The sequence below is a fragment of the Engystomops pustulosus genome, chromosome 2 (assembly GCF_040894005.1).
Source record: "Engystomops pustulosus chromosome 2, aEngPut4.maternal, whole genome shotgun sequence".
In the NCBI taxonomy this organism is placed as follows: Eukaryota; Metazoa; Chordata; class Amphibia; order Anura; family Leptodactylidae; genus Engystomops; species Engystomops pustulosus.
In genome coordinates this window covers 78,342,275-78,357,011 of record NC_092412.1, presented here as the reverse complement: position 1 = coordinate 78,357,011, position 14,737 = coordinate 78,342,275, and the positions used below count along the sequence as shown (strand labels likewise).

General features: G+C 36.4%; 1 protein-coding gene across 6 annotated transcripts in view; it reads left to right on the top strand.

Annotated features, from left to right (window-relative positions):
- The window catches only part of PCDH9 (protocadherin 9), a 1,504,706-nt gene that overhangs the window by 796,832 nt on the left and 693,137 nt on the right, over nt 1-14,737 (top strand). The window lies entirely within an intron of this gene.

Genomic DNA, 14,737 nt, shown 5'->3' with positions numbered 1-14,737 from the left:
TCCGTGGAAGCCAGGACCATTTTCCAGCATACTATTCATAAGACGGCAAGGAGAATGTCCTAAGAAAGCAAGGGGATATGTTTTATATGCATAGAATGTGGCTTCAATTAACAACGTAACAAGACTTTTGCAATAGCTTAAAGCCAGCTCTTTTATGTATTAACATACTCCATTTTTCACCTTAAATTTTTTTATTGATATTACAAAAACTAATAATACTATAACTATCTAAAAAAATAATACTATAACTATAGCTATCTGTATAAAAAATAAGATGCAAAAATCATTTGAATACATTAACAAATAATTATAGCTCTTAAAACTGCATATACTACTTAAAGGCAATGTTTTCCTATTTTAACTACATTTTAGTGAAATATTATCTCGTGGCACAAGTAGGCAATACACTGTAGCTGACTGTAGTATATAGGAGGGTTTTCTAGATATGCTCTGTGCATAGAGGGGTGTAGATAATCTTTGGCATTGCCTATTGTCAGTAGTAATGATGAGGCAGTAAGTTTAGGAGTGTTAAGAAGTGTTATCTTCCATTATTGTCTTGTCTGTGATATAAATGAAGTAACTGCTACATTGAAATCCCCTTACAATAAGTGTCTACTATTAGACTTCATCGACTATTAGAGTACAAATTGCAGGATTTTGTAGTTTTTGTACAATAAATAAAAACACGAGAAATTAAAAAAATTATTTGAAAAGGTTATTTAAAAAATTCACTTTTGATTCACAACATTGTAAGAATTGGCAATATTTTTGTGAGACATTCTATTTAAATTTGCAGTAAGATGCTATTACAACTAGTTCTGTGCTAGATCTGACCTCTAGAATTCTATAATAAATGTTGCTAAACAAGGACTTAAAGGGGTATTCCGGGAATATGAATGTCTGATATAAAAACCCATGATGCTATAAGTAAATGAATGTAACAAAACTTAATGTCATTAAGCACAAAATGGAGCTTAAATAGTTTGATTTTATGATTCACAAAATATTATGGCCTCTCTAAAGTTATCACCAAGATAGCTGCCACTGGAAACTACAAGTCCCAAGATCCTTTAGTTCCCAGTAACTCCTCCTCCCTCTTATGCTGTGCTCCCAGTGATGATCTAACAGGTTTTCTTGCACTGTTACCATAGTAATGATATGTAACTGCCATCACCCCAACACCAGCCATACTGGATGTGCTGCAACCAACCGACTACAGCCAAACATAGTGGTGATCACATGACCTGCCCAGGCAGGTGCAGGACATGTGATGTGGACATGTGACCAGCGGCCATCTTCTGTCCTGTGTATGCTCTGCAACAGACCGCGCTGAGGAAATTAACGGACTGATTAAAGGGCCAGTAGCATTTTAATTCTTCATTACAGTCTATGTCACCAGCATTTTTCTGCTAACGGGAGCAAAATTTTAAATAACAAATAATTACATATAAGCTTACAATTTAAGGACCCATTTGTATATGAATTATGCTGATTCCTGGAATACCCCTTTAATGCAATCAGATCAAACCCTAGAATCACTAACCCAAAACTGCTAAACGACCATTTTCTCCACTGGCTGGAATAATGTTTTCTATGAAATGTCTTAACAGAGGCTATAGGTTACATAAAGGACACCTACCATCAGGAATCTACCTACCCTGTTTCCCCTAAAATAAGACATCCCCCGAAAATAAGACCTCGTACAATTTTGTTCATGCTTAGAAATATAAGGCCTCCCCTGAAAATAAGACCTAGCGGCAGTTATTGCAGCAGGTCCCCCGCACGCGATACATGAGTATTAGTAGATATTTTGGATGCTGCAGAAGGTTGTGACATGGGAAAGAATTCATAGAATTACATCACTGGCTGCTGTGCTGCAAATGTGATACCAGCAGCTACCAGGATAAGAAGGGTCATTTATGAAAAGTACTTTTAAAAAAACATGAGAGACTGGGGCCAATGATTCTAATAGAAATGGAGAAGAAATACAGCATGAAATTCAAAGTTTGGAGAGTCATAAGTATGTTAGAGAAGTAGATTTTTTTGTTCAACGTTAAATGTAAATTCTTGTTAATGGAAAAATAAGAATCCCCTGAAAATAAGACCTAGAGACTCTTTGGGAGCAAAAATTAATATAAGACAGTGTCTTATTTTCGGGGAAACAGGGTATTAAGGTTTGGTGGATTAATCTCAGTAACATCTTATACTGTAAACTATCCTTCCGTATTCCTTTTATACTTTCTAACCTAATCTACACTCTATCCAATATGCAAATTTTCTGCAGAGGCTTTGGGGCGGGAAGTAGCCTTTCTGCAAAGGCTACTTCATGCCCCAGCAGTCTTGGTGATCCCTCCTACCTGCGCAGACAAGTCGAATCTTCTGACACCAGAACAACAATGTGTGCGTGTGCCCACCACTAAAACCCAAGTTACTGTACATGTGTAGAGCTTCGACTTGGATCCGACTTAGGCGTGCAGGTAGGAGGGATTGCGTGGGCTACTGGCGTGGTGAATGCTTTGCTCCCACTTTCCAGAGAGACTGCTCCACACCCCAGTAGCCTCTGCAGAAATTACTTTATTAGTGTATATTAGGTTATAAAGTACTATAGGATACGGGAAAGATAGTTTAGGATGCTACTGGGAACCACCATAAGAACTACCTTTATAAGGAGATTTCTGATGGTAGGTTTCCTTCAACAGGGTTTGATGGATATATATATATATATATATATATATATATATATATATATATATATATACATATATACGAGTATAAGCCTAGTTTTTCAGCACAAAAAAATGTGCTGAAAACCCATAAAGGGCTAATACTCGAGTAAAAAAAAAATAGGTTTTACCAAGTTTTTGTGGTAAAATTAGAGAGAGATATATGAAAGAGATATTTATCAAATCTGCAATCGATTTTATTAGTTCTGTTTATAGATACAGTGTTATCGATTTGTAAACCGAGATTCATCATGATATTATTCCATCTTTACTATCAAATACATACATAGGACTGGAATGTAAAATATTACATAAAGTACAAATGCTCACATTATAAGGAGAGATCCAGTATGCAGATCACACCATATAGTGAACATACTACCTTGCTACATCTTCAGATTGTTCCTTCCAGCTAATTCATGGGAATAGCTCCTTTTTTAACATCCTTTTTACTGCTTACATTATCATTGCATAAAATATACAAAATCTCCTTCCCTGCACAATGTCTTCTGATATAAGAAAATAATTTCACATTATCACATTAGTTTTTTATCACATAAAGTAACGCTACAATAAATGTTCTAAGGATAAAATGTAAGCCATTACAGATAACACTTTTCATAAAACATTGTAACTTAGTTTAGGCAATTCATAATTGCCTCTTAATATGGTGCAGTATTTAACAGTTATTCCCCTGAATGTGGCAGCCAGTCTGAATACTAGTCTGGCAGTAGGCAAAGGGTGATGTAAAGGAAAACAATTTCTCTAAGGATCCCCCTTCATTATTTAGCATCTATTCTTACTGTTAATGTCTGGTTTTCTATGTAGTAAATGGTTGTTTAGTCTTCTGTTCCTGTTCCGAGTCTCATTTTGTTTTCAATGCTAAGTATTGTAAATGTATGTGATTGCAAAATATAACATTATCTGAATATTGGAGTGTTATCAGTAAAGCTTTTAAGGTTTTTGCCATAATAGCTATACTAAAGGTGTACAAGGTGATGTAACAGTGTCATGACATCCCATAATGTAATAGCTAGCAATGATATAAAGGAAGTCTACCACCTCACCAACTCACCCACAATCAAACCAGACTTGTAAAACCAGACTTTCTACTTCATACTTTTCCTGTTTTTCAGTGATCTGTTATTTTAGAACATTCTTTTTTAATATTAATGACAATTAGCTTCTTAGTTTACCAAGGTCCAAATCATACCTGGTTGTGCCACCATTTTCTTATTGTTATTATTCTGCCAAGCATCTACCACCATTCCTTTGCACATTTGGGGGAATTTATTAACAGCTGATGTCTCTCACACCCCACACATCACTATGGATGTATCAGGAGGCTCCTGCCCCTGAGATTTATTCTGGCACAGGTCATAGTTAATGCACTGGTGAGCGTGTCCATGACATACACCAGCCCACTCCATGGCCCATCATAGTCTGCTGAATGCCCCCACCCACTTTGCCTGGAGATGGCACTGGGGGGGGGGGGCGGTTGTCCAGGAATTGCGACTCTTTGATAAATTCCCCTCAATGTTTGGAGATACTTTGCGTAAAGAAGGTAAAGAAAGAAGAATAACCAGTGCAACAGCAGAAATAGTACTGACCTGGTTCACTAAGCAGTTCACTTGCATGAAGATAAGAACATTATTTTCTCTAAAATGACAGATCACTGATGAACAGGACAAGTACGTCCAGAAAATGTGTGCCCTAAACAGAGCTCTTTTAACTTGTGTTCAAGTTAGGAAGGGCTAGACTCCCTTTAAGGATTGAAAAGTAAAATATAGTAGATAGAAAGGTAATCTGTTTAATCTTAAATTGGTCCCAATCTATTTTTATGATAATATTGAATGTTGTCCAGGAAGATTTAAAAAAATTGTAACGTGGAACTATCTATTAGAAACTTTAACTGTTTTGAGTTCTCTATTTGTATGACCATAATTATTTTTCTAAATATATCTCTTTATTTTAATATTTCCATCATCGACACTCATGGCTTATAGAATATAGAACATAGAATATCCCATACATATTGGATTGCTGATGTTGCCACCTTGAATTCTTATTTTTGGATTTCCTATAGAGTAATTAGAGATCTGTGCATGTGAGATCACCTCTCCATCCATTATATCTGCAAGATCTAGACTGGAGGTCCTTTAATTGTAGCCTCAATTGTAGTTTTATGGAATACCCCCTAAATAAGAGGAATACTCCTCTACATATTTGTGGTGAACACTTTCCATGTTTTGTACACAAACAAATTAAAACAGCTAGTAATAATATATATGTTATATCTGTCCATAGGTTGAACTTGATGGACCTCCATCTTTTTCCAACTTTAAATACTTTATTTATTGTTAATAATTTTCATGAGATAAAAATTGACCATCATGTAGAATGCATTACCGTACATTGTGGAAATTGTTATTATATCTCTGACCAATGACAAATGAAGCAAGGATTGTACATTCTCTAGTAGTCTTAGGCCAGGAGTCGAGCACCTCTGTCCTCCTGACCAGCACCGCTACTTGTCTTCTCTGATGTTGCAGGCTGCCTTTTCCTGTCATGCATATTTTACTCACCCTACAGCAGCAATCTTTCAGTCATTGCTCTTTACATGAGAACCATTCCCAATGCAGCTTATTATTTGTCAGTTTTTCTTCAGGCTTTTCTCTTGGTTTCCTAGTTTTTCATCTTATTGTTACATTGAAAGTATAAGTTTAACAGTTTCATACAAAACAAAATCCTGTCTCCAATCTATGTTGATAGGATACTCTGTGTTTAATTAATGTACAGTAATATGCAAGTCTAACAATGGATGCATACCATCAACATACCATTACTATACCATGACAGCAGACAACTGTTGATATTTGTGCTGCATAAAAATGTATTGCACTCCACATAGTGTACTGTACTGTAGGCATGTGGAATGTGAAAGGTTCACTATCCGTAAGACAAAATGCTGAAAACACTCTAAATATTTTATCTAGCTTCTGGTTAAAAAAATGCAATGATTTTCAAACTTTTCAATACAATAATTCTACATTAAGCATAAGATGAATTCTAAAACGAAGCCGTCACATGGGGGTTGTAGTCACACTAGAACTCTAATACTTGACAAAAGTATAAGAGAACAGAACACTATAGAGTAGAAGATTATAGAATAATGGCTCCTATTGGATTACATTAGAAGACTCGCCTTTAAGGGTTGTCCAAGTCTAGGAACAACTCTATTTAGGGGGTGTATCTGTGTAGGGGTGCATCTGTTTCATCAGTAACCACCTGTGTATTGATGTCATGAAGTAGTAGAAGTTACCCGACATGCTGCCTACTGATGACCAGATGTAGCACTGGTTATCCTGACTGGTTAACTCATTTGATAGCTCAGTTTCTGGTGTTATGTAATACTGGGACCTTCCCCTTTAAACTAAATAAGATAAATTGATAAGTCAATGTATCTCAGTGTTACATCTGTAGGTGTAAGACATAAACATTTCTGATCATCAGGTCTGAATTAGACAAGATATACCAATTGGTCTTGTATGCTGCCTGTCCATGCCAAGGTTCATATAACACAGGCTAGCAGCATGTAACTGCAATTCCCCTTTCCTGTGCTGTTTGGACCTGGTGAAGGGAATGGCTCACTCCTGGAACATGATGTGCTATTAAATGAGTTCCTATTTCTTAAAGCTAACTCTCTCTTACTCGTGACAAAGAAACACGCATCCATTGTCCACCAGTAATTCTGTACAACCCTAAAATGTTACATATCTTGATTATGAGACACATATTGATTATTGGACAGAAATTTAGTTTGTAGGATCAGTATTATTTTTCTATGTAATGGTTTGACCACAAATGCCACACTATTATAGGATGCTACATCTAAGGCATTGTCTTGTGAATGCCATTTGTACTGAATATCACTTTTTTGGTCCACTAGTTGCATCCTTACTCTATGGTGCGGAACAGAGGGACATTTTGGACAAATACATAGAATTCTGTTTGAAGCCTTCCTGTATCAGATAGAAGCTATTTTGAATCATCAGCACAAATAACAGCACAAATATTTATAATTTTATGTTTGAGCATGTATTAATACACAGAAACACAATTTTAATTAAAGTAAAGATAAAGTTAGAATAAGTGAGATCATGTTGCTTTAAGATATGATATAAAACCCTGTGTGAACCAGTATGTGGTATGGTGGCATTGAGATCACACAGTTTTACCCTGTGAAAACTGATGAACTGCAAATAATATCTCAGTTCAAGCTGTTACCAACTTTAGAGCAAGAATTACACCTCATTACTACCGACGTCACTGTTTTCAATCAGAATCTGGTATTATTGCTTATATATGTCAAACCTAAGACTTAACATTCAGCTAAACTGAGAGCATTGTATGCCATGAGAAACTTCTTCCCCTTCTTTTCTATGAAAAATGATAACATGAATAAGCTGAGCAGGTACGAGATAGCGATAAGGGAGATGTGAAGGTGAAAAAGACAAAAAGAGAGACGATAAGTAAAAAATGAGAACGAGATTACAGACAGGATTGATGAGACAAACAGATGGAAAGTATGTTGGCTAAAATACATTATTTTTCTTGTCCTTAGTTTATATTTTTCTGTACGGGTTTGTCAGCCTAGTCCAGATTGCAAAAAATCAGATGGGAGATAATGTAATAGCATAAAATACAGATGACAAGCAACAATGTAAGAGGCAGAATTTGTTGTCAAATATTCTATGTAGAGGATTATTCTAATTCTAAAACACTGGGCTCAGTCTGAACTGTGGCAAAAAATGTTTGCCAGACATATTTTATCCATCAATATGAGCATTAAATTGAGGTGCATAATGTGATTGTGTGTAAATCATATTTTATCTATAAGAATAGAAGGGTAAGAACTTTGTGAACCCGTTTATAGCCAAGATTTTTACCCAGATGAATCATAAATTAAATCAAAGCTCAGCTTTTACAGGTTAAAAACTCTTATTTGTTCTTATGAGAAACAACGCCAATTTTCAAGTACATAATTTTTGAGTATTGAAGCTTACAATGAGTAGGAGTAGTAGATCTGGAACTACTTGGTAAATGTAGAAGTCAATGCTTTATTTCACTTGTAGAGGGAAAGTAGCAGCAGCAGCATCGTCCATGGGAGTTAATTGAGGGGGGGGGGGGGTCTTAGCCAAATGGCAAACACAAACTTCTTGTTAAAGTGTCAACACAGGCCCGAGCATTGGGGGTTCAGGTATGCTGGTCACTAATTGTAAGCAGTAACTCTTACACTTCAATTGTGTTATCAATGTACTTAGAGCCTTTCAATGCCGTGTTTATTTTACATACTATGAAAGCAATGGTAATCTGTTCGCCTGTGTCTGATGTCTTTTCATGTATGATGTCTTTATATAGTATTTTTAAGTTATTTACAACTACAAATAATGCAGTGAATTTACTAAAAGTGTCTTAATTTGCAGGTGCTAAGGTTAAGACAAACTTTGCATGGTGCATAGCAGGTTTCAATGTTGTGTAGAGCACCTGTTTGGTATATTAATGAATAGTAAAAATATCATGAGTTAAAATAAATTGTATTCATGTTTTCTTTAAGTAGTAGAACCTAGCTTAAGTGTTTAGGGTCTCTGTAAATGCTATAGCACAGGGTTAATACATTTTTAGTAACCTACAGTACCAGTACCACCATTTTGGAAGTTTTTTTCAACATAGAGGAAGCGCAGTGCTATCAGTAAATATGGCGCATTGCTTCTACATATTCACAACTGTTGTGTCAGGCCAGGTATTCCAGGATGCCACCGGACATAATGCCTTATGGTGTACCGAGTACAGACAAATAAAAAATGTAAGGTTTATTGACACGGCATACAAATAGGTGCTGCAACATATAACCTGTGATAGAATGGTTCCAATACAAAAAGCTATGAAATCTGTTATGGGATGGGCAGCACAGTGGCTCAGTGGGTAGCACTACAGCCTTGCAGCACTGGGGTCCTGGGTTCAAGACACATCCAGGTCAACATCTGCAAAGAGTTTGTATGTTCTTTCCGTGTTTGTGTGAGTTTCCTCCCACACTCCAAAACATACTGGTAGGTTGATTAGAGTGTGAGCCCCATGGGGACAGGGAATGATTTGGCAAGCTCTATGCAGCGCTATGTAATCTGTGTGCGCTATATAAATAAAGAATTATTATTTTTATTAAAAACACCAGAAAGGCCTATATGATCATCCCTAAAATAAAATTCTCACAGAGAGTCAAAAAGTAAAAAAAAAAATAATTATCTCCAAAACTAGATTGGAGATATTTGCAGGTTTTTATACAGCTCTGTTACTTTTTAATGATACCCCTGAGAGCATGGACCTCATTGGCAATAGAGAGATTATTAGTATTGGAGTCTCATAATTGTGATTCATAGAAGCTATGCTACCTTTCTACCCTAGCCATTGCATACTGTTACCTTACATATTCCACATTTTCACTTTTCTTATTCCAAATTCCTGACCACACATTACATTTGATATGATGCTTTGCGTGTCTACTCTATCTTAGAGTCTCATGTCTTTTGAATGTAAAATAACGTTACTGATCAGATATGTTATAAGATATTAAAGACAAATACAGTGAGGCAGCACATGTAATTTCATCAGGTTAGTAGACCAGAAATAGAAAAGCTAAAAGGCACCAGAACATTGCAGAAATATAAGTAGGGTAACAGTTTCCTTTGAGTTTCCTCTTAGCTTATACAGGTGGTGACCTAGTTAAGAACACCTGACTTACATACGACCCCTAGTTACAAACGGACCTCTGGATGTAGGTAATTTACTGTACTTTAGTCCTAGGCTACAATAATCAGCTGTAACAGTTATCACAGGTGTCTGTAATGAAGATTTATTATTAATCCTGGTTCTTATGACAACCCAACATTTTAAAACCCAATTGTCACAGAGACCAAAAAAATTCTGGCTGGGATTACAATGATAAAATATACAGTTCTGACTTACATACAAATTCAACTTAAGAACAAACCTACAGACCCTATCTTGTATGTAACCCGGGGACTGCCTGTACTGTAGATGTGTAAATAAAATGTCTACATACAAAATTGCTCACACCTTGTATTTTAATATTGATGATCGAGGACCTTTCAACATACACTTGAACAAAGTTGTTGGATTGCTTTAAACATGGACATGAAACTGGAACTTGTAAATCAGGATAATGCCTGTCCACACTCTTCATGGCTTCCCAGGAATAACTGCTAGAATGTATGGGAAACTACCAGGCAGGAGCAGAATAAGTTCTGAAGGACATCATGCTAAACCTGTTTCTACCTATATCCCACCATATCTGAGCTTCTATCCAGACTGGAAGATCCTCCAAAGGATCCTTCAAACACACATAATGATGGAACTTTTCTACGGGTCAGATATATCCTAATGTTTTTCCTTATTAATACATATGTTTACAGAATATACAAGTACTATGAGGAATACATGGACTGATTTGGCAAGCTCTATGTAGCACTGCTTAATCTGTGAGTGCTACGTAAATGAAGGAATTATATATGGTGGGAAATTTGTGGCTCTTGCTATTTACTTCCAAAGGTATTCCTAAAAGAAGTATGTAAACAGCTTCGTCTATTGTGTTTGGAACTCCCATTAGAGTGTATGGAGAGTGCTGCACATATGTCACACTATATATTCATAGAGGTCATAGAACCAGCCAGGATCACAGAGATAGGATTCATCAATCACACAATGGAATATCATGTTGGGTATATCATACACCATGTTATTGACTCAGACTTCTGTCTCTGCAAACTGGAAACATAGACTAAATCCATGCATCAGACAGGATAATATCTAGTAATCAATATATCATTTATCTTCAATAGTGTATATCTGTCACTAAAATATCTATGTGCCTGCCTATTTATTTCAAGCTTCTGAATGTATATCCTTAGGCCTATGTATGTGTCTATCGTGTCTATCGTGTCTAATAGATGGGGAAAACATGTAATCCCTGACACATTGAATTAATGATAGATGGATAGACGGATAGATAGATAAATAAAGTAAGAAGCTGGCAGCACTCCGTGGTTCAAATTTCAAGAAAAGGTGAACTTTATTGAACAAGTGGCGACGTTTCGGTGCGTGACACCTTCATCAAGAAACAGACAAGTGACCCACATTGGATATATATAGCAAAACATAGTTAGTGATTAGCATAAAGAGGCGTGTCTTAAAGTGCCTGTGCAATGTTGTGTTATTCATCATTGTACAAAAATATATATATAAAAAATACATTCAAAGATAAAGTGCATCGGTTTCAAATACATGTATATAACAATGTCGTTGTTCGCTGTACAATTATACAGTACAAAGTGGAATCATAAAGTGTACAAGTGCAAAGAAGGGGTTAAAATTACCCAAAAGGTTCTGGAGAGAACTTTCTTGGTGGGAGCTTCTGGTCCACAGCTGATTCAATCTTAGCGTCTGTGGATCCAACCTGCACATGTGCAGTGGTGCCCTGAGGCTGCCGAGAAGACATCTTGGAAAAGGGCAACCAAGCCCTCAATGCAGTGTGAACTGAGGCCAAGAAAATGAACAACAAATGACCTGTGACAACAGCTTAAAAGGGAAAAATGAGCACATACACATTAACCTTTGGGGGCGCTGCACCCCTCCTTATTAGGAGTCTATAAGATTGTGCTGACTTGGATTTTACTTCTTCTAGATAGATAGATAGATAGATAGGTACTGTAGATAGATGGATAGATAGACCGATAGATAGATAGATAGATAGATAGATAGATAGATAGATAGATAGATAGGTGGATAGATAGATAGGTGATAGATAGATAGATAGATAGATAGAAAGATAGATGGATAGATAGATAGGTAATAGATAGATAGATAGATAGATAGATAGATAGATGGATAGATAGATAGGTAGATAGATGGATGGATAAATAGGAGATAAATAGATATTAGATAGATAGATAGGTAGGTAGATAGGTGGATAGATAGATAGATAGATAGATAGGTGGATAGGTAGATAGGTAATAGATAGATAGATAGATAGGTAGGTAGATAGGTGGATAGATAGATGGATAGATAGATAGTTGTTGAAAAGAGTGTGAGGTCAATTCTAGGACAGGCTGTTCTGGAATAAACCTCACCTTCTTTTCAACAACATGATTTGGAGCGCTGCTTCATTTTTAATTTCTTGGTTATCTGCATGAGTCTATTACCTGGGGTTTAGTGACACTGTGCTGCTACAGATTTTTTGATTTTACGTAGAGAGGTAGATAAATAGTAAGACAGGTGTAACAGGTATAGCAATTCTGTGAATGGTGTGTTACATTGATAGCAGAGAATGTTGTGGCTTGTTGCATTAACGGTCTAGGGTAGAACAGCGGTAACGTTAACAATTGTTACATCTGATTGTATCTATCTATTGTCTCTTTTGTCTACCTATCTTCCATCTTGATTTCTAAAGAAAGTTAACAGCATTTGCATAAATTGATTCCCTACGTAAAATAACATGAGTAAGAAAACATGTTTGGGGAAGAATAGAATTCTATTATTGTAGTCTTTAATCAAGAATAATGACTCTAACTCTCTAGGTATCCATTCCTTGATGATAGACAAGGAAGCTGACAAATGTAGTTTTAATGGTCCTTGCTGGTGCCATACTACAGGGGCCTCATTAGAAGACATTTTTGTACATCATTTTCCCCCTGCGAATGTCACTTTACATTATTTCTTAAAAAAGGTGGCTGTTGAAGATAATTACCGCGAAGCATATCCTGTTTTGTAGCTGTAGCAAAACCAGACACCAGAGAGTATGTCCTAACAGGCATCAAAAATTTACATTGTCACAGATGAATGTGGATGATGAATATATGCAGCTGTTTTTCCAGTGAAGGATTGCTTATTTGGTGCCTGTTGTTGTGCTTTAATTATTTGTATGTGATCGTTTAAAATATTTACTAGACTAAATGAGACTTGGCCGGGATCCATCCAGTTCTAACTTCCTGATATGCACCAGTAATTAATGATAATAAATGCAGAGCGAAGAAAGTATAATTTAAAATGTAAGAATATATTAGACATCATTTCAGACAATGACATTTATGTATGAAGATGTAATCCTGCTGTAAAGCCGCAGCTATAAACATTTCATTCAGAGGGTCATTTCATGCAGATGAGATATAGGCCTGCAGTCTAGATAATACAGCCAGGTTTTTAATGTCTTACATAATGCTGCATCCTGGATGCTATCCTCAGTCTGACGGTTGGGATGACTTCTCTTATGATTCAGCTACTACGAACGTCACACATAGTCTATCCTTATTGTTGTAGAAAAATGACAATTATTCTTAGAAATTTAAAACATGAATCGATTTGTTTTTGTGTAGCTGGATGGAGGGCGATATAGGGCCAATATTACCCATTACTGAATATAATGTAATTTCCTGTGGACATAAATATCCACCTTGTAACACATGCTTGATAATGGCTCTATGGATGAGCTGAAACGTTGCACCTGATTTTGCTATGGGTGAATAAAGATCACCTTTATACTTACTGGAGTGCTGCCATTTTTTAGGGACTGTTTGAATATAATGTGCCAACGTTTGGGCAACATCCTCATAGTAACCAACCAACCTGCAGGCATGATACATTAGACTTTGATATCTTATGTACAGTTTATGACTGTAGCTAAAAGTTACACTGTAACTTTTAAAAACTATTAGTAACCCTCAACACTGTATATAAACAATGGTGGACTTTTGTTAGGCCCACAATTTATAATTTCTGCTTTAGAAAGTGACATTTAAGGAAACATTTTGCAAACAGATGGGAAAGGGGGACACCTTATTTCTTAACGTTTTTTAAAAAGACATTTAAAGGTTGTGAAAAGTTTGCCAATCTCACTCTAGGAAAAACCAATTTTTCTTTACTTTACTCAATTGTTATCTAACCCCCTTTACTCCTCTTAATTTTTTCAGTTTTCTGAATGCATTTTGCGGCTTTTTTGCAACTTTTTAAAATAAAAATCACAGACACATCTAGAGCATTAGAATATTAAAGGGCCAAAGGCTCTCCACTGTTCCCCGCCCTCTTCCCTACTCCCTACCCCCTGCTTACATCAGGTCAATACTGCAAGCAATTCTTGCACTTGTAACTGGAGTTTTCTCTCATGCCCAATGTGAAGTGACCCTTCTTTACTTCTCACTGGGCATGCATCGCATACGCCATCCTGTTGCTAGGCAGTGTGAGGTACTGCCGGGGCCTCAGTGTCTAACCTTTTTCACAAACTGAGAGGCAACATGAGATTGCCGCTAAGTCTTGAGAGGGAGACTAGACACTAAGGCATAAATGGTATGCATACCACGTAGTGAGTTGTGTAACACCCAATTTCTAGCAACGGGACACTGCAAGTGATACATGCACGGTGAGAAGTGAAGATGGTTTGCTCCATCCTCACTCCTTATTGTGCATGGCACAAAGCTACAGCTCACCATACAAGTGCAAGAATTGTGCTTGTACAGAGTAACTCAATAGGCATCATTTATTTTTTTCAGTGTGTCTTTCTTAGCTTTTTCCAGGTTTTGGGCCAGTACACCTGATCGGGACTGGAGTTCATTTGTGACTTTTTAACCATGATTTGCTCCAAAATTGCTTTTTCATACGTCCACATCGGAATGTGGAAGCTCTTGAGCGTCTAACTTTGCTAGGCAAGTGGAAAAGTCACAAATATACAAATGTGGCAAAAAAGTCACAAATATAAGCGAAAAAAAAGACAAAATCCAAGGATAAATAATTAACCCCCCCCAGAATTTCTCCCAGTTGTCACTTCACTCATACATTCTATAACAGAGTAATCGCAAACTATATCTAAGGAAAAGATTCTCCCGAATTGTTCTATAATCTGAAACAAAATTATTAATTAAAGCAGGCACGTTTTAGGCTAATCATTTTTT